The following is a 21,416-nucleotide window of genomic DNA, read 5'->3' on the forward strand; positions in this document are numbered from 1 at the left end:
CACCTCGATAGGAGGGGAATTTCAGTTGTATGTGGAAGCCAGCATGGATGGGTTTGGGAGAGCCAATTACGTGCATCTCTCCCTAGCTCTTCCCAGCCCGCACTCAGCGACGTCACATGCGTAGCTTAAAAATCAGCCATTGTGAGAGAAGTTATGCCGTGGAAATGAGGAAAGAGCTTTTTCTCTCTGGAAAGCCAGCTCTTCAATGGTACTAGCACACCACTGGAGATTCCTCTCTTGGTCATTCTTATACAACCAAGGTATCATGACATCTGCCACACTTCATGGCTGTAAATCAAAGAGAAGAAAGACCCCACTGTCCTTCACTGAAGATGACTGACTGCTAAAACATGACAGGAAAATACAGTCTTTTTTTTTTTTTTTTACAAACTGAGTCACAGCCTCCCATCTCAAATTTCCAGGCTGTTCAGGCTTTTGGTTTTTTGTTTTTTAGGAAGGAAGGAAGGAAGGAAGGAAGGAAGGAAGGAAGGAAGGTAGGAAGGAGGGGGAGGGGGAAGGAAGAAAAATGCACAACTTTGAATCTTCCTAAGAAGCTAACTGCAAAGATTTGGGGTTTTAGTGGTTTTTTTTTTTAATTGTTGTTTTTTTCAGAGTGTAGGGTTACAGCAAGGCTGGTGTGTGGTAACTCTTCCATTGCATGCAAGGGTAAAGCCACGGTAATGACAAGGTCTTACTGTAGAACTGCTGAGGTCGCCCGGCTGAGGCCATCTGTGGTATCTGGACATGAATCTATGGGCGGCTCCCTGAGTGACTGTGGGGCAGGGCTCCTACAAGGTACTTCTGCAGACTGCCATCCCTCTGGCCATCTGGGCTCCCGTCTCCTTCCACCTCTATTATCCCATAGCCTGTAGCCCACAGCCCATAACCAGCCAGGCTTTACAGGCTCTTCTTTCTCCCCCTCCCTCTTGTCAATTGCAAGTCTGGGAAAAATTATGGACTATTTTAGATATACCAAAAGGCACAGAGAAGAGTATCATAAACACTCTTGAATCTCTACCCTGCTTAGGAAATAAAGCATCATGAACACTACTAAAGTCCTTGCATATGCCTCTCTGATGCTATTCCCCTTCCTTCAAGAGAGAAACAGTTTCCGGAAATTGGGACTATCATCCCGGTGCATGTCTTTATCATTTGACTACATATGTCTACATATAAGCCTGAACAGTGTGTAGAATTGGTACAAAAGCTTTGAAGCTTTATGTAAATGCTGTATCTATTGCATGTCTCTTGCTGCAGCTTGCTTTATTTCTATCAATATTTTGTTTTTATTAATGTTTGTATTAGTTTTCTGTTGCTGCAGTGGTTTGAAATAACACACATTTATTATCTCATAATTTCTGTGGATCAAGGTCTAGGTGGGACTTAACTGGGTGCTCTGCTCAGAGTCCGACAGGCTCCCATCTAAGTATTGGGCAGAATGCATTCTCCTGTGTAGGCCTGACCGGTGAAGCATGGGCTTCCAAGCTTATTCAGGTTGTTGGCATAACTCCTTTCCCTGAGTTTGTACAGCTGAGGGCCCTAGTTCCTAGAGGACACTCACCGCTTGCCCCACGGCCCTCTCCCCCGCTCCCCACCCCCACCGGCTCTCCAGGCAGCTTTCATTATAGCAGCTCCCTTCTGTAAGGCCAGCAGAATCTCTCATTCTAGTCCTCTAAAATGAGGTTATACAATGTATCAGATTTATCCATCAATTTTGAGTGTCCCTGCACTCAAGGGGAGAGAATTTCACAAAGGTACCAACACCCACCGGTTGATGGGAATTATTGGGATCTGTTCTTTGGCCTAGGAAGTCTCCCCATTTTGCTGTTAATGATTATGTTAGTGTGATGCCAATTTCTTCTATTATAAACAATGTCATACTTAATAGTCTTAACAGATTTTTTCTGTACATACGAGAAAGTTTCTAGGCCCTAAAGCACACCAAAAGTCTCCGACTTTACTAGTAATGGTCAAATTACTCTCCAGAGCAGTTACGGCCTATGTCCATGCTACCAGGAAGTATGTGACTTCTGCAATTCCACATAGTCTCTTACTCTCGAAATTGAAAGAATTATTTTTATATCTTTATTTTATGGGCAGTCCAAGAGCTGTGAAATGGTATCTCTTGGTTCTAATTTTTAGTTTTGGAATTACTAATGAGGTAATGAGTACCTTTTCATACCTTATTTTGTTTCTTTCTGGGAACTGTCCTGGACTGTTTGTCTATTTCTCTCTTTTGTTTGTTTCTTCTTTGTTTTTCTTGTCTATTTATAGTCCTTTATGTGTCTTTGTTCCTAAGTCTTTGTATTATTGCACTACTGGTATTTTCTTCTTGTGTTTCTCTACCAACCTTCTACCTTTTATTTTTATATGCAGAACTTTTAAACTTTAATTTGGTCAAATTTATCAGTCTTTCCCTTTATGATTTATTTCTTTTATGACTTATTTAAGAAATATTTTTCTATCCTGAGGCCAAATCCTGAGGCCCAAAACATAGTCACATATATGTTTTAAAGTGTTGCTTTAGGGGCACCTGGGTGGCTGGGTCAGTTAAGTGTCTGACTCTTGATTGTGGCTCAGGGCATGATCTCATGATTCATGAGATTGAGCCCTGCATCAGGCTCTGCACTGACAGCATGGAGGCTGCCTGAAATTTTCTCTCTCCCTCTCTCTCTCTCTGCCCCTCCCCTGCTGGTGCTCGATCTCTCTCTCTCTCCATTTATCTCTCTCTCTCAAAATAAAGAAAATAAACATGAAAAAAAGTTTAAAAATTAAAATAAAATAAAGTGTTACTTTAACACATTTAGTTTTATAATATACCTGATACTTATTTTTGTCCATAGCATAAACAAAGCATCCAATTTTATTTTCTATTTCTATATAGATATCTAGGTTTTTAGCACCAGTTATTGAATAAGCCATGTTGACCTTTCTAATATGCCATGTCATCACTCATTCACCAAGTTTTCACATATGTATAGTTTTGCTTCTGGATTCTCTATTCTATTCCCACATCTCTTTGCTCATTCCTATACTAATACGCTCTGCCTTAATTATTATAATTTTATGATAAGTTTTAATATGCAAACAGGCATACCCTACCATCTCGTTCTTCTTCTCAACAATGTTTAGTTTATATTTGACCATGGCTCTTTCATATAAACTTGGATTCAGATTATTAAATTCCATGAAAAGCCTTCCTGGGATTTGATTGGGGGAGTCCTCAATTTATACATTAATTTAGGGAATGTTATGGGTGTGAATAGTGTACCCTCCAAACTTCTATGTCGAAATGCTTACACGCAGTACGTCAGAATCTTCAAGGGGATGCTTCTACAGTTTCAGAGATGTCCGTGTTTCTGAAGGGTTTGCCACCTGGCTGTCTATTCGGAGCCCCGTGTCTTGAAAATAAAGTGAAATAATGTGGCGATTTACCCGGAAATGCTGAGGGTGATCGGTGATCAGATGGCACATTCACGTGTCGGGACAAAAGTCTAGTCCAGAGGAAGAAACGTGACTGTTGAGGCTAGAGTGTTAACATCTCCTCAGATCCCAGCAGTAATGGAAAACATCCATGGGCCTCCTTTCCAGCTCCCTCTTAAAAATAGCACTTCTGGCACTTACTCTCTGAGTGTTCAGATCAGACTAACTCAGATGGAAGCAGGAGAAATTCCAAAGGATGAGGACTTGATATGTCCCCTTATTTTCATCCAACCACTTCGGTTCACACCCCAGTTATGCGTTACCTATATGGCCTTGGGCAAGGTGCTTCTCCTCTCTGGCCTCCGTCGTCTGACCTGTCAAATAAGGATTCTGGTAGCACCTACTCATGTGTGGGATTAAGTGACTCATTCACGTAACTCATTGGGAATAGCGCCTGGCATACGGTAACACAGTAAACACTCGATAAATACTAATGAAGCCCACGGGATGGCCACCTTTGCACTGCCTTTCGGCTACTTACTGGGTTTTTACATCGCTTTAATTTTTCCTTAAAATCTCAAAATACGCTGCTTAAATGTTACTCTATCCCCCATATGTTCCACCCGACGGCCTGGCACACAATACGTCTCTAGTTCATTTGCACAAGTTTATCCAACCCGGCCTGTCGACAATCACACTACCACCCGCCTTGCCTTTTTTCCAGCATTTAGGGTCAGATGCCACTGGTTTCCAGGCCAGCTTTCCACAAGGAATGGAATGCTGAACAAGAAGCAAGCAATCTTGAAATGACCAAGCTGAGCCTGACCATAGATATGCCGGCATGCTGGGGGAACCCCTTGTTTATAGCCTCATCTGCTAAAAAGTCCGGTGCTATCCTGGGGGTCAGTGGGCCTGGTGAACTTGAAGACATTCATGCTGGGGTCTTAGGGAGTAGGGTGGGAACAGCGAATGAGTGGCCTCCTTTCTTCTCAGTAATGCCCATCGAGCAATGAGGTGGCTAGGCTGTCGTCTGTGGTGGGGCAGAGGGCTTCCCCTCCTGTTCAACATAAAATCCCAATACCCAGCACCATGCCTGGGCCACACTAAGCGGTCAACAAATAGACATGGTACCAGGTAATTTTCCCTGGTACCCAACCCTAGTCAGGTTTAACGCAGGCTCTGGACGCACAACAGATAGTTAATGAACATTGCCGAGTGCTCCAAGTGGTCCCTGTGCTTCAAAATCAGTGCTGGCCTCAGTGACCTGGGTCCCTACCTTTACCTTGTCTTGTAAGACTCTTCTGTTATATTTGCATAAGTGCACACGTCCTCGAGGAATGAGAAGAAAGGAGAAGTCACTAGACAAACACAGCTCTAGCTACTAAGTAAGATGTTTGGCGCACAGTGATGAAGTATCCGGTGTCACTGTTATTCTTAGCAGCAGCAAACACATATTATGGAATTAAACCCGCAAGGCACTGTGCAGGTCGAAGGTGCAAAGAGTCACAGGCCGCCAGCCTGGCCAACAAGGGAGCTCAGCGAGGCTTTGGTCAGGAAAACAGAAGCACTGAAGCAGAAGGAGACGGGGCGGGACAGAGGCGCAAAGGCCGGCTCTCAGGTTTGCCTTTTAGAAAATCAGGAGCTTCAGAGCTTCCGTAAACCGCTCCTGCTGATCCCAGCTGCATCAAGCACCAAGGTCAGACATTTGCAGAGGCCTACGCAGCCGCGTGTGCCTCCACAGCCAGGGAAGCGATGAAAACACTTCTGCCTGTCTTCCTCGTGCCGTATTTCAGGCAAATGCCTTTCTTAGGCAGAATCTAGCTGGGAATGCTGCCAGCGAAGAACGCTGGGAAGTTTCGTTCTCAGGCTTTCAACCCCTGGGGTACGGGTGGAATATAGCAGGGATGGGATGGCGTTGAGTTCTCAGCAGACAGTTCAGCATGAAAAGCTTCTAAGTGTAAATTTAGAAAAACAACATTCAAAGGCATCCTTAACCTTTGTAAAGGATCTGAGAAGCAACACCATCTGTGCTTGGAGACAAGCATTGCCATGAGAGTTGGAGCCTTTAAAGGAGGCTTTGGCTAGAGTCATACCCTAAGACAAGACTTTGTCACACAGATAATGGGGAAAGGAAGAGCACAAGGAGGTGAGTGCACCCACACTTACTCACTCGCTCATGCATTTGGTCATCCATGCAGCAAACATTTATTGCTAAGTCCTGAGCTAGGCTCTTGGGCTCCTGAGCTGTGAGTACCAATTGTTTTTCAGAAAGGGAATAATATGATGAGAGTTTTAGTGCGAGGAGATCACTTTGGAAATGCATGTGAGCATAGACCGATTGAAAAGGGCAGGTGCCTCAGGGTAAACAGTGCTTGTCCCTGGATGGTGAGACTGTGAATAAAGGCTATTTTCTTTTCTAAATCTTTCAGTATTTTCCAAATATCCTGCAGTGAATGTATATTGCTTTTTATCAGAAAAAAAAAAAGTTTTAAGAAAGAATTTGGTGGGGGGAACGCCTGGGTGGCTCAGTCAGTTAAATGTCTGACTTCGGCTCAGGTCATGAACTCCTGGTTTGTGGGTTCGAGCCCCGCTTCTGGCTTTGTGCTGACAGCTCAGAGCCCGGAGCCTGCTTCAGATTCTGTGTCTTCCTCTCTCTCTGCCCCTCCCCTGCTCACTCTCTGTCTCTGTCTCTCTCTCAAAAATAAATAAACATTTAAAAAAAGGAAGGAAGGAAGAAAAAAGAAAAAGAAAGAAAGAAAGAGAAAGAAAGAGAAAAAGGAAGGAAGGATATAGGGGGGTGCCTGGTTTTTTTGTGACCAGGATACCTTGCCTTTCCCCTCACCTTCTTCCCCTTCACTTAATTGCCTCCTGTTCCGTTCCTTCCTCTGTTTTCAGTTGAAACTTTCCTTCCCCGAAAAGACTTGCCTGAGCCCTAAGGTTAGGTTAGGTCTCCACATTCTATACCCTTAGCCCCTGGGGTTCTCCTACTACTGGTCATACTCATTGGATGTCTGTCTTTCGCACCAGAATGTAAGCCCCACAGAGCAGGTATCATGTCTGTCTGTTCACAGCTGATGCCCAAGCACATTGGCCACTCCATAAATCCTGCTGCAATGAATCAGCCACAGTTTTAAAGGATGTAAGATTGAAGACTGGCAGATTAATAAGGAAGGAAGTATGAGAGCCTGGACAAAGGAGGGTGAGTACCGAGGGAAAGGGCAGAGTGATGAAGGGGAGAAGTTATGCTATTAAATCTGCAGAACCCGGTGACTTGGATACATTCAACAAGAAACGGAGGTTGGGGGAATATTTTGGAGGCAGAGCTAATAGAACTTGCTGATGGATGAAATGTGGGAATGATGGAAAGAAAGCTATCAAGAAGGCCTAAAAAAGAATATATTTCTTGGGATGCCTGGGTGGCTCAGCTGGTTAAGTGTCTGACTTCAGCTCAGGTCATGATCTCTCAGTTTTTAAGTTTGAGCACCCGCATGGGGCTCTAATGATGGCACAGAGCCTGCTTGGGATTCTCTCTCTCCCTCCCTCTCTTTGCCCTTCCCCCACTAGTGCTTTCTCTCTCTTTCTCAAAATAAATAAAAACTTTAAAAAAGAATATATTTCGCATCAGCCATCAAAAAGAATAAAATCTTGCCATTTGCAATGACATGGATGGAACTAGAATGTATTATGCTAAGCGAAATAAGTCAGAGAAAGACAAATAACACATGATTTCACTCATATGTGGAATTTAGGAAACAGATGAACATATGGAAAGGGCAAAAAGAGAGAGAGAGAGAAAGAGAGAGAGAGGGAGAGAAGAAAATCATAAGAGCCTTAAGGATAGAGAACAGACTGAGGGTTGATGGAGGGAGTTGGGTGAGAGATGGGCTAGATGGGTGATGGGCATTAGAGGACACCTGTTGGGATGAGCACTGGGTGTTGTATGTAAGTGATGAGTCACTAAATTCTACTGAAACCAATATTACACTATATGTTAACCGACTAGAATTTAGATAAAAATGGGGGGGGGAGAATATATTTCTCATCAAAAAATATGTCGTCTAGCCCAAGTCACTACTGACTTGAAGAAGCTGGAGAGTAAAACCTAGAATTTCAAATGCTGTCATTACTTTTGCTTTTCTCTCATAGTCCCTCAGCAATAACGAAGGACAAAAAAACATTCCCCAGGAATCCTCCCAGTTTAGCCAACTCCAAAACCAAGTGCAGCTTATCCAATAGCCTCTCTGATGAGCCTCAGTGGCAGAGCTTCAGAGCCACAAGGGCCATGTGTTAGTTTATGTTCCAGGAGTTACCAGACAATTGCAGGAAAATGTCTGTCCTCCTTTCCATTACAGTGTTCCAGAAGAAGAAGAAAATGGCCTGAGGCAAAAGGGGAAAGACAGGCATTATGACTTTTAAACCCTGGCAGCCTTACCTTCCACCACTGTGGTTTGAAGAGAGGTTTAAAGCTAAGCTTCCAGAATCATTGCAAATGGCTAAACATGGCTAAACACGATCACAGAGGGAGAGGGAGATGAACTGTGTCTTTGCAGAAGTCATTGGGGTGCACGGTGAGTCTGTGAACCTGAATGTCCAGAAAGGCACCTCAACAGATGCCTTGGTGGGTGGCGTGTGTCGGGGGGCATGCGTGTCACAAGAGGGTGAGCCTCTCGGGTGGACTGGACAGATGAACAGCAATTCAGACTGATGACAAGTGTACCAGGGATGGGTCACCTGACCGGCTCAGTCAGTAGAGCATGCAACTCTTGATCTCGGGGTTGTGGGTTTGAGCCCCATGTTGGGTATAGAGATTACTTTAAAAAAAATAAAAATAAAAATCTCAAAAAAAAAAAAAAAATACCAGGGATGGTTGGTAGCTAGCAGCGTGTTTATGGATGTCTGCATGAGACTTCACTCGGCATAAACACTTTGCAGAGACACATTTTGCGGTTACTTTCAGAAAGCCCTCAGTTTCCAGCCACTGACAGAATCCAGAAGCTGCAGAGACTGGAGATGAGTTGGACAAGGGTGGTGCCCTCGGGGGAATGGGCTGGCCCTGAGAACTCTGTGCTCGGGAGCCTGGCTGGGGAGAATATGGAAGGAAAGAGTCAGGTAAACCCAGTTGGATGTGAGGTTCTTTGATCTAAGCTTTGGCCATCTCTACCCCCAGACCCCAGTTTCCCTCCATGCCAGGCTCCTCTTCTGGCGAAAGGGGGGTGAATGAGCAGAGAAGTCCTTGGAAAAGAGATGTCACCTCTGAGGGATGCAAAAGCCAGAGCTCAAGAAGCTGATGCCGTGAAGCACAAGGAGCTTATGGCTGATCCCTCTAACTTGCCTCAAGATGCACCTTGTTGGAGAAGACAGACCCCCTATTTCTCTTGGCTCACTGGTAAGACCCAATGTGTCCAGAGGGGTTCAAGGAGGCAAAAAGCCTGAGGTAAAGTCACAGGTGAGGAGGGATTAAGAAGAGACCAAGGATGACAATTGGACTTAAAGGTGAGGGCTGAGGCTAAGGTATGGCATCAAAGCAAGGGGGTGGTGAGGGAGACACGGAAGAGGTCACCTCTGCTCATTCCATCCAGCCCTGTCCTGTCCAACAAGCATACTGAGCACCAAGCACCCTGCTCAGTGCTACAGATGCTAAAAAAGACAAGCCTCCTGCGCTCATGAAGCACATAGTTTTCTAGGCAAGCAGGCTTTTAGAAGTCCACTAACATGGGACACCTGGGTGGCTCAGTCGGTTAAGTGTCTGACTTTGGCTCAGGTCATGATCTCACGGTCTGTGAGTTCAAGCCCTGAGTTGGGCTCTAGGCTGGTAGCTCAGAGCCTGGAGCCTGCTTCTGATTCTGTGTCTCCCTCTCTCTCTGCCCCTCCTCACTCACACTCTGTCTCTCTCAAAAATAAATAAACATTAAAAAAAATTTTTTTAAGTCTGCTTACATGATGAGTGCCAGAGGTACAGAGTGCAGAGGAACAGCCCTACCCCTGCCTGGGGTCCCAGGGAAACCTCCCGAAGAAGAGGGGAATAGATGCTCTGAGAGCAGAAACAGTCCCATGTGTGTATGTGCACACACATGTACAGATGCATGTACTAATATTCCCCCCACAGTCCTGTATGGTATTTTGAATATGGCAGATACACAATAAAGATTGTTGAGTGAGTACAAAAATTAATTACTTTTTCTATCTGCATTTCTCTAACCATTCCTCTGCTTACGTCCTAAATCTTACTCTTTTTTTTTTTTTTTCCTTTGCTGGAAATGTCCAGTAGACTTTAATTTTAGGGTAAGGTCCAATAAACCAGATGTCAGTCAGATATAGAAATTGTCATTTCATGACATGAGCCAGTTTTGGAGCCAAGGGTACCTGTGGCCTCTGGTTAGAAAGAAAATCACCATCATCTTAATCATCAGAGAGCATTTACTGAACACATACTGTGTGTCAAGTGCTATTTTAAGGGCTCTAATTATGGAACATTCTTAAAGTTTCCAAATCTAAATCATTTGATCCTCATAATAACCCAATGAAATGGATACTATTACAGGTGAGAAATTCGAGCGATGTAACTCGCTCAAGCTCCCAGAGCCAGTACACGGTGGGGCCAACACCGTCTTCAGCTACTACTGAGTCTCACCCTTGGGACCGAAAACTGAGGGCAAAAGCATCTTGGGGTTACCCCCCAGTGTACAGGCCAGAAACCACTAATTATTTCAAAATTTTTAGTTACGTAATCCCCACCAGTTCATTTTCGCCTAATGCCCCATTCCCCTGTAGGAACAGATCCTAAATTCAAAGAGCTTTGTAGATGATCACTTCCGTCTGGGCCTTCATTGCAGTGGTAAGATACATAAGCCAGAAAAAACACGACAGTGTTGGAACCATGGAGCACATCATTTTCTCCGTCGGAGAGTAGCAATAGGACAAGGTCCCATTGCTCTCTAGCAATACAAGGCCAGGATGAGAAAAACCTCCATGGCAGGTCTGGCATGCTTGGCCTCAGGTCAATGCCCATGCTGTGGTCTCTCCATCTGAAAAATGGAGCAAATGATCTTTGGGCCTCGTGAGCGCACTGCAAGATTAAGAGACTCCCGTTTGTATCTGAGAAGTCGGGGTCTTCTCAAAGGAAACAGTGATTCTCAAGATTTATTATTCCAAATAATACCATCACAGAGGGCCAGTTTGGGCCAGTCCTCTCTAATTCTTCCCCAGTATTAAAATCAACATTCATCAGAACCCGACCTATTACCATAGAAGGGTGAAGGATGATTAAATGAAACGAGGGAAAAAGACTCCTGTAAAAGACCTGGGTGGTCGCTGTGGACATCCCCCACAGATGCATGTAGTCTGCATTGAAACGCCCGCCTGTGTGGGCCTGTTCTCTCGCCTTCATTACATCATCTTTTCCTACTGGGTTGCCATTCCCCTCACTACTGCAAATGTTCCTCGTCTTCCAGAAGCAGACCATTCGTGGTTATTGAAAGCAAGAGGCTGAGGTTTGTTTTTTTTTACAGAATCCCAGATCAAATCAGACTGGGAGACACTTGGCCTGACATCAAAGCTCGGGGACAGACTTCAAATGTATGAGAGGACAAGTCTAATCTCTACTTCGCTGATTACCATAATCTGTAAGGTTATACAGAAGATAACCTGAACTCCCTTTAAATACTTAGTGAATGTTGGGGTGCCTGGGTGGCTCAGACATTTGGTTGAGCGTCTGACTCTTGATTTTGGCTCAGCTCCTGATCTCACGGTTTGTGGATTCAAGTCCTGCATCTGGCTCTGCACTGACAGTGCGGGGTGTGCTTGCGATTCTCTCTCTTCCTCTCTCTCTGCCCCTCCCTTGCTCTCTCTCAAAAATAAATAAATAAACATTTCAAGTAATCTCTGCTGACTTAAAAAATATATACTTATTGAATGTATACCATGGGACAGACACCGCTCTATGAGATGAGGATGTAAAATTGAACAAAATAGACTAATTATTGGCATCATCATTGGAGTTTATATTTCTAGAGGGAAAGACGGACTGGCATTCCCTGTAGTAGGAGGGAACCAATATTAATGAAGTATTGCCCTGTGGTTCTGTGAAAGAAGTAAATGAATTAATAGTAGTCCGTATTCTTCATGTATCTTTCAGGGAATACACACAACATTTCCCAGGGCTGTACAGGATACTACCAACCCTACAGCCTGCATTCTACGGTGGTGTAGTGATTTAGGTCGTTACCATTGCACTTCTGTTCCCTTTCCTTTTCCTTGAGCAGAGAAGTCCAGGGCGCTGTTCACTGGGAATTACATCCAAGGGAAAAAACAAAAACAAAAACAAAAACAAATGGATTCCTGAAAGCAGATGTTCAGCAAATCAAACTCAATCCAGTAACTTAATTACTTGATGAAAAGATGTTTACTGAGGACTGAATGCCTACTGTGTGCTGTACATTGTGAGAAATCTGAGAAAGTGTTGAGTCCTGCCCTTGGATATGAGACATGAAAGCAATTAGTGAATAACATAAAAGAGTGTATTAGCTGTTTGTGACAGCAAAGAACGGGATGAAAAAGATCTAGAAACAATTTTAATTTCCTTTTCCGCAATAAATCAGGACAAAATTCGGATTCCCCTGCTTTGGCTGACAACTAATAAACTCAGCAGGAGACAAGGTGCATCCAGGAATATTTTTCTTTAACGTAAGTTAGCCTGGCAGGGTGCGGGGGCAGGGAGGGAGCGATGGGGTAGAACTTAAGGATCCTTGGATTTCTGGGAGAAAGCCATGGAGAAGGGTCTTGGGCAGACAGAGAATGTAAAGTGAGAGTAAAATGAATGCTCTGCTATTGCTCCTTCCCAAGCTCCAGCATGGACTTTGGACAAAAGGACAGGGTACACATTTTTTGCTGCTCCAGGGCTGCTGGGCAGCCTGCAGGATCACCTGACCATGTGTCTTCTCCAGAAAAGCCCACCTCTGCCTTGTGCTGGCATCATCAGGACTCACCCTGTGGCTTTGCAGAGGTTGCCTACCCTTGAATCCCATTAACTTCTAGCTCTTTGATATTTCTGTCCCCATAGCTACTAAAAGCAATGCACTTCCATTAAATGCTAACATTTTACCTTTTCACCAGCATTCAGAATTTAGAAAAACTACGAAGAGGGGAAAGAAAAAAGAAAAAGGAGAAATGATGTCAAAGAAAGAAGAAGCTGTTTTCCTCTCAACCGTGTATTCCCCCAAATGAAAATCTGTTAGGGACATTGCAAAAGAAAACGGGTGTGACCTCAGCCCCGAAACCACACGAAACATTTTGTTTTCAGCCTGGGCCACAAGCAGCTGGAGGAGGGGGCCTGGGATAGCACAGAGTCAGATCCAAACCCTCAGAATAAGTGTGGTCTTCCCTCTGGTTAGAGGTGAGGGAGGCAACCACACAGCTGCGGAGGCAGGAGCCAGCAACTGAATCAGCTTGACGACCAAGGGGACCATGGCCTTGGGCACAGAAGCCCCGTGCAGAGAGTGCCGTGGCTCTCCTGGGACCCTGCCGAGGCAGAAGGCCTGGAACGCTCAAAGGCCACGTAGCTCTGGGGGTCCTTGTCTCTTCAGGGAGCAGGCAAGCTCTCCCAGGCATTCCAGGGGAGAGCAGAATGACCACATCTGCTTGGGTTTCAGCAGATGAGTAAGTATCGTCATTATCATCAGGGGTTTGCTGGGTCTGGCTCTGTGCAGGGCAGCATACTGGATCCTAGGAGTACAGAGGCCAAGCCTCATCTCTGTCCTCATGGACTTTACTTTCTTTCCAGGAGTGCATGACACATGCTTCACACCTGTGTTTCAGAGAGGCCCAGGAAGCCCTTTGCTCCCTCAGGATCCTCTTGAGGCAACACTGGCTCCTTTCCTCCGGGAAAGACAAGATGCTTAGATTATTCCCGTCCGCATTGTGGGTGTGGTCTTTGTCCTGCCTGGGAAGGGAGAGACAGAGGGTACCTTTTTCCTCAAATACTAGGCCAGCAGCTTGTATCTATGGAGGCTGAATTTGAAAGAAAAGTCCATGAGTGATGAAGAGAGAATTCTGTGCCAATCTAGTCCCTTCCTGGGCAGATCAGCAGTGTCTGGTTAGGACACAGTCAAAGGTAAATTCTGAATGATCACAATCCAATAAATATTTATACAGCAGACACTCCGCAAAGAACTTGGGTATTAAGTTGAAAACAACACATTGCCTTAAGGAACTTTCAAATGAGTTGGGGAAATTAATACAAATAATATGTATATTATAATATATATGTATAATAATATCTACAGTATATAATAATATATAATTACATATATTGACAGCGTGGGGAACATGTCAAACAAGTACGATATTGAAGAATGTGTGCATGAATGTATAAGTCCCGCCCTCCGTGACTCTGACTTCCCCTATGAGAATTGTAAGAAATACATACTTAACCTTTGTGTATTTGTTTAGAAAGAGGATGGCCGAGTCCTGAGCACACGAATTATGAGTCATCCTAATGGAGTCAAATAGGAAAAGAGGAACTTGGAGGTGAGAAGAGGAAAAAGGAGGTAAAGAAATAGAGGTGCTGGGGCACCTGGATGGCTTAGTCGGTTAAGTGTTTGACTTCGGCTCAGGGCGTGATCTCACGGTTCATGAGTTCGAGCCCCGCATCGGGCTCTGTGTCGTCAGTGCAGAGCCCGCTCCGGATCTTCTGTCTCTTTCTCTCTGCCCGCCCCCCCCCCCCATGCGTGCACATGCGCTCTCTCTCTCTCTCTCTCTCTCAAAAATGAATAAACAAAAAAGCAGAAGTGCTGGCACTGAGTTCTCGATACAGTTAAAGTAGAGGAGTGTAGTGGGTTGAATAGAGCTCCCCCCAAATTCATGGCCTCCTACAACCTTTGTTTGAAGGTAGGGCGTTTGCAGATATAATTAAGGTAAGGATTGAGATGACATCATACTGGCTTAAAATGGCCTAAATGCAAATGAGGGTGTGCTTGTAAGAGTCTGAACACAAAGAGACACACGGGGAAGAAGGCCGGGGAAGACGAAGGCAGGGACTGCAGTGTGATATCACAAGAAGCTGAGGAATCTGGAAGAGGCAAGGGCGGATCCTCCCCTAGAGCCCCTGGAGGGAGTGTGACCCTGCCAATACCTTGATTTTGGACTGCTGGCCTCCAGAACCCCGAAAGAATACATTTCTGTTGTTTTAAGTCACCCAGTTGGTGGCAACTTGTTACAGCAGCCACAGGTAATGAATACAGCGAGGGAAAGTAAACCAGGCCCCTGAACTGGGAAGTGGCCTTGGAGGAGAGGGCATAGGAAGGTAGGATGGAGAGTGGAGTTGATAGCTGGGCTTCTGCACAGATACTGTTGCGGAACCAATGTGGGTCCGTTCCTTGGTGAATTACAGACAGACTACAGCAGGTGGAGCCGCCTCACAGAGTTGTCTTTATTTGCAGCAAATAAGGAGAACACGGGGAATTACTTCCAAAGCTGCGTTTCGCCGAACAGGGGTGAGCAGGCTCCTTTTATTAGGGCTGCAGGTGGATGTTCAGAGGTGGCATGTCATGTGCAGGCATAGAGCTGCACCTGCACTCTCAGAAACATGCCTGTGCATACTTTGTATCTCATGCTGATGGAGCTCACGCTCTTCCCAGGGCGGAGTGATGATTCATCTGGGCAGGCGTCATGCTAGGGGTCCTACTCAAAATGTTTTTCTACCCCCACAATTCGTTAGTTTCTAAAAGATGAAAATGATAGTTGGGCAGAGGCTTCTAGAAGTTTCCTGAGTTCAGGGGTTCTGGCTGATGACCAAACCACAGCCATGTCTGAGATCATGAACCCTGGGAGCTAGATAGAAGAGTTGAGAATTACCTGCAGATCTGTGCCTCATGTCTTTGTGTTCAGAATCTTATAAATATGATTATCCTCAGACATTTCTGTGTCAAGCACCAATTTACTTGGCGTCTCTGAATCACAGCAGAATTAAAAAACAGTAATGCAGGGTGGCTCAGTCGGTTAAGCGTCTGACTCTTGATTTCAGCTCAGGTCATGATCCCTGTATTATGGGATGTGGAGTCTGCTTAAGATACTCTCTTTCTTTCTCTCTCTCTCTCTCTCTCTCTCTCTCTCTCTCTCTCTCTCCCCCCCCCCTTTGCTTGTCTCACCTGCTCACACACACTCTCTCTCTAAAATAATAATAATAATAATAATAATAATAATAATAATAAGGGGCACTTAGGTGGTTCTGTCGGTTAGGCAACTGACTTCAGCTCAGGTCATGATCTCACGGTTTGTGAGTTCAAGTCCCACGTTGGGTTCTGTGCTGACAGCTCAGAGCCTAGAGCCTGTTTCAGATTCTGTGTCTCCCTCTCTCTCTGCCCCTCCCCTGCTAGCACTCTCTCTCAAAAATAAATAAATATTTTTAAATTAAAAAAAAAATACAGCAATGCAGCTATGAGCCAGGGAGCCAGGCCTGGAAGAATGAGTGGGTCCACCCACCTCATCGCCTACTCCTCGCCCCCATGAGTGACTCAAATGACTATGTGCCTGGGGTTCAATTACGCATTTGATACACTAAACTGAACCCAATGGAGAGGTTACCCAAAATAAAGGCTTCACGAGGAAAAGCCTCCGAGGGGAACCTTGTTAAGTTGGGGAATCTAACATGGTTAGAGGTGCTTAGCAGGAACGGGAATCCGTGCTATAGACAGCTAGTATGATCACAGATTGAGATAAGGGGTTTGGGCTTTATTCTGCAGGCAATGGAGAACTACCAAAAATGAGTAGTTGTAGAGTTTAGAAAGTTCACTCTGGCAGCAGAAAAGGGGGGATGCTTTTGTGAGGAAAGTCAGGTTAAGTTGAAAAAAGGGGAGTATGGAAAAAGAGCAATTTGGAATCCAGCTGATGCTAATTCAGGTAAGAGATGAAGAGGGTCTGGCCTACAGGAGCCAGTAGGAATGGAGACGATTTAAAAGACAATTAGAAGTAGAATCAACAAGATTTGGCTGATCTGTTTGGATGGGATATTTCTGTCTTAGCCTGAATTCCCCTGCTACTTGCCCAACACCCCCCAAAACAGAATCCAAGACAGAGGCTTATGTGCAAGTAATAGCTGTGGGCAGCCAGCCTGGGGAGCAGGAGTGAGGGATCAGGGCAGTGGAACGAGCAAAGAGGAAAAGGCAATGTCAGGATGTGTCACTGCATACATGACTGGAGTTCCATATCTCTGAGCCTTCAAGGAGTCACAGGAGACGTGTTCTCCATAGACTTCTGTCCCCCATTGGTTCAGGGTGTCCCCGCGGGTGTCCACGGCCCTGCAGTTGGTAGCCCTGTATGTGTGTTAAGCAGGCCCCTGGTTCCTTAGGTGTCACATGTGGACCTCACAGAAGCCACAGAGCAATAAGCAAGAGGTGCTTGAGGTCAGCTTGAGGGACTGTCTCACTGCACTGGAGCTCAGCTGTATATTTTACTACCTTTCATAGCAACTTTCTCCTGCTTTTTTGAAAAAGGAGCCCTACATTGTCATTTTGCATGGGGTCCTACAAATCATGTAGCCTGTCTTGCCGGTAATTCCTACTAAAGAGGCAAACTCAATCAAACACACAGGTCCCACCTGAGGATATTATGTCATCATTTTATTTAGAGGATAGGTGTGTATATGTGGGTGTGGGCGTGGGGGTGTGCGTGCGCACGTTTCTAGCTTGCATCAGGCCCCTTGTGGTGTGCGCGAACAGGGTGACGCGGGCATGGGAGCTCGGATGTGGTATTACTGCCACCTTGTGTTCAGTCCGTGCACAGCATATAGTTCCAGGAGGAGACTCCCAGGCAGCTGCTTCCACAAGTGCTAAGGCCACCCACACTCCAGAGCCAAGCTGGTACACCAGTAGGGTTACTATTCAGCTGGTGGTATTTAATGAAGGCAGACTACCGGTACAAACCATTTTAGAGCCTGGGCTGAAAATGCCTGTGTGTTTGTGTGTGTGTGTGTGTATGTGTGTGTGTGTATCCCTGTGCCTTTCTCCTTCCACACCATCTTTTCCTTCACTCCTACTTTCCTCTTCTTTTTCCCCCTCTCATAGCTGTCCCTGCATAAGTCAAACCATATCCAACTTTCCATACGTGGGCGGCCTGGCCCTTGAGGTCCCTCCTGGAGAACACCAGGGTTGTGAAGCACTGCAGGGGTGAAGCGGGGAGGGTATTCAGGCCCTGGGAGGCTGCTGAGTCAGGTTTCCTGAGTCAGCCTGGACTGCTGGGCCGACAGGGTCTCTAGGGACAGACGCATGCCAAGTTAATATTCTTACTCTGTGATGCCAGGGGCTGCAACCAAGGAGCCCTGGTATTTACCACTTACAAAATAGTGAAGAGGAATAATTGTTCCTCCCCCAAAACAGGGAGCCTAAGGAAATGATCGTTCCCTTACTAGCTATAGACTAGACACTAAAGGAACAACTTATTTGATGGTAGACACAGAGGAGACAGAGAAACGAAGCCCAAGGGGACAGCGAATGGCTTCGTATTAAATGTGAATGAAGCAAGCATCCCTGATTTCTTCATTTCCTCCTGCTTTGTCCAGGGCTCTGACCCCATGTGTCCCCACGGATTAGCAAAGAAGATTGACTGGGACCAGAGCATGACCCCTTCATCATGGCCTTGGAGAAACACATGTTCCAGATATCTTGGGTGAGACAATGGAGGCTTAAAAAGAGAAGGACTGATTAATATTTTTAAATCAATGTGAACATTTTTAAAAGTCTTAAAGCAAAACAAATTATAGGGAAGCTGACAAAATTCTAAAAACATAAATATAATCAGTAATCTGGTCACTCACCTATTACTTAATATTTCAGTTATTTCCTTCTTAATATTTTTATTTCTATCTATCCTATAACTATACCTCTCTCTTTAACCACGCATTTTTCAAAATTTGGAACCCATCAGATTTTATAAACTAGAATTACAACATGTTATTTCTTAATTCATTTAACCCTCCCTCTACTGTTAGACTTTTAAGTTATTTGTTTTTATTCTAAATAATCCCATGGCACATCTCCTTATAAATAAACTTAAGAGTTTCTCAGTATTTCCTTGGAATAGTTTCCTTAAAGTGGTATACCTAGGTCAATAGATAAAAATCTTGAAAACACTCTTGCCAAACTGTTTTGTAGACAAGTTATGCCAATTTATATTGCTACCACTAGGATAGGAAATTACCCATTTCCCCACACCCACAATAACCCTGAACTTCCTTTTAACCTTTGGTAATTTGCTAGATTAAATTGTCATGGTTTTAATTTGCTTTCTCTTGGAAACTAGTGAGGTTGAATATCTGTCATGTTATTAGATATTCTGAGGATTGTCTACTGGGCTTAAGTTTAAAAAGATATTCATCTATGTTTTCTTCTTTTTTTTTTTTTAAGCTTTGTTAGCATTTAACTCTTTAATGTATCTATGGTAAGAGGCTAAGGTATAATTAAAAATTTTTTCCTGGAGCACCTGGATGGCTCAGTTGATAGAGCATATGACTCTTTTTTTTTTTTTTTTTTTTTTTATTTATTCTTGATAGAGAGAGAGAGTGTGTGAGTGGGGGAGGAGCAGAGCGAGAGAGGGACACAGAATCTGAAGCAGGCTCCAGGCTCCAAGCCATTGGCACAGAGCCCGACGTGGGGCTCAAACTCACAAACAGCGAGATCATGACCTGAGCCGAAGTCAGACGCTCGACCGACTGAGCCACCCCGGGCGCCCCTATGGAGCATATGACTCTTGATCTCGGGGTTGTGAATTTGAGACCCACACTGGGTGTAGAGATCACTTAAAAAAATAAAATCCTTAAAAAAAGAAACAAAAGAACGTTTTCCCTAGATCTTTAACCAGTTGTTCTACCATTTGTTCAATGATTGTTACGCTTTCTTTAATAAATAACTAAATTGCAGTTACATTGGGGGCTCTTTCGGGCCACCTGCTTTAAGTTCCTTTACCTGTCTGTTGATTTTGGCACCAGTTCCAACTAATTCAATCACTGTGACTTTATAATGTATGCCACTTCAATATCTGGTAGAGCAAGGCTATTCATTATTTTTCCTTTTCAAAAATTGCGTAGCTTTCTACCTCATTCCCATATGAGTTATCCTCTTACATATATTTTAGAATTATTTTTTTAAGAAAAAAATCCATTGGAAGTCCCCTCCCTCCCCCATTGGAAGTTTTGACTGAAATGGCATGAAATCTGTGCATTAACCGATTGACATAAGTAGGGATTTTGTAAGCACGGATTCCGTGACAGCAATCAGGACTTTCTCCTTGAGCCATTGCTCCTCCAGAGGACAGAGTGGAGTGAGGATTTAGAGACTGGGCCTTGGTCTGGGGCCTTGCTCTGTGAGCTTGGCAAGTTCCAGAACCTCTCTGTGCCTCAATTTCATCATCCATACAATGGTTGTTGTTGTTTCATTAGGCCCAGAACCAACATGGTGACTGAGTCAAATCTCAGTCAAATCTCAAAACATTACCAATTAAATTTTTAATCTGTCCATCCAAAAAGTACCTTCTAGCCTCCAAAGGAAAGACTGTCTGGAAAAAGCAAAGGCAGTATAACTGACAATGGGGACTATCTCCATCTAAATGTAAATCTGGAATCTCCAGTTGAATATAAGCATCAGAAGGGCAGGGATTCCCTTCTCTCACCCCACCTCACACACACATACACATAACAGGCACTTAATATGTATTTGTTGAATAAATGAATGAATGGTGATCATTCTCCCAATCCTGGAATTCCAGGACAGTAAGGCCAAGAGCTTTCCCCACCTCTGTGAAATGGCCAGGGAGAGTCACAGACTTCTTAGGAAAACTCAGGTAAAGTGAGCCTTCTTTAGGCCTTGCCAAGCTTCCCCACACACAAATGGAGGAGGGTGCATTGGAGAAAAACCTTAGGCTATTTTACAAAACCAACACTATTAATTAAAGAAGGCCCTAGAATTTTCTCTTAGTATCTGAGAGCTGCCTATGTTACTAGCCACTGAATTATTTTACTCTCTTCTTAAAGTGAAGAACAGCCTAATGGATACTAATGCTGTTTAAGATATCCATACATACATGTTCCCACTAGCATTAGTCACAATATCCAACACATGGAAGCAAAGCGAATGTCCACCGACAGATGAATAGAGACACAAAATGTGATCTATCCACATATCGGAGTATTAATCAGCCATAAAAAGTAATGATGTACAGACACATACTACAACATGGATAAAACTTGAAGACATTCAGTGAAAGAAGCCAGTCACAAAAGGACAACTGCATGCTTCCACTTATATGAGGTCCATCGAATAGGCAGAAAGCAGAATAGTGGTTGCCAGGGGATGGGGGTGGGGGAAATCGAGAGTTATTGTTTACTGGGTACAGCTTCAGTTTGGGAGGATTAAAAAGTTCTGGAGATGGATGGTGGAGGTGGTTGTACAACAGTGTGAATGGACTTAATATCACTGGACTATACACTTACAAATAATTAAGATGTGAAGTTTTATATTATATATATTTTACCACAACTTTTTAAAAAGGTACTGATGCTGTTTCAAGATGCTTTCATGGGTGCCTGGGTGGCACAGTCAGTTGGCCATCTGACTCTTGATTACAGCTCAGGTTATGACCCCAAGGTCATGGGATTGAGCCCTGAATCGGGCTCCACGCTGAGAGTGGAGCTGCTTGAGATTCTCTCTCTCTCCCTCTGCACCTCTACCCTGCTTGCACGCATTCTCTCTAAAATAAAAAATAATAATAAAATAAATAAAATAAAATTTTTTATAAAAGATGCTTTAGGGGGCACCTGGGTGGCTCAGTCAGTTGAGCATCTTGATTTTGGCTCAGGTATCGTCTCACGGCTTGTGAGATTGAGCCCCACAACAGGCTCCACGCTGGATATGGGGCCTGCTTAGGATTCTCTCTCTCCTGATGCCCTTCCCTTGCTCTCTCTCCAAAAATAATAATAATAATAATAATAATAATAATAATAATAATAA

Source organism: Acinonyx jubatus, chromosome E4, assembly GCF_027475565.1.
Source record: "Acinonyx jubatus isolate Ajub_Pintada_27869175 chromosome E4, VMU_Ajub_asm_v1.0, whole genome shotgun sequence".
Lineage (NCBI taxonomy): Eukaryota > Metazoa > Chordata > Mammalia > Carnivora > Felidae > Acinonyx > Acinonyx jubatus.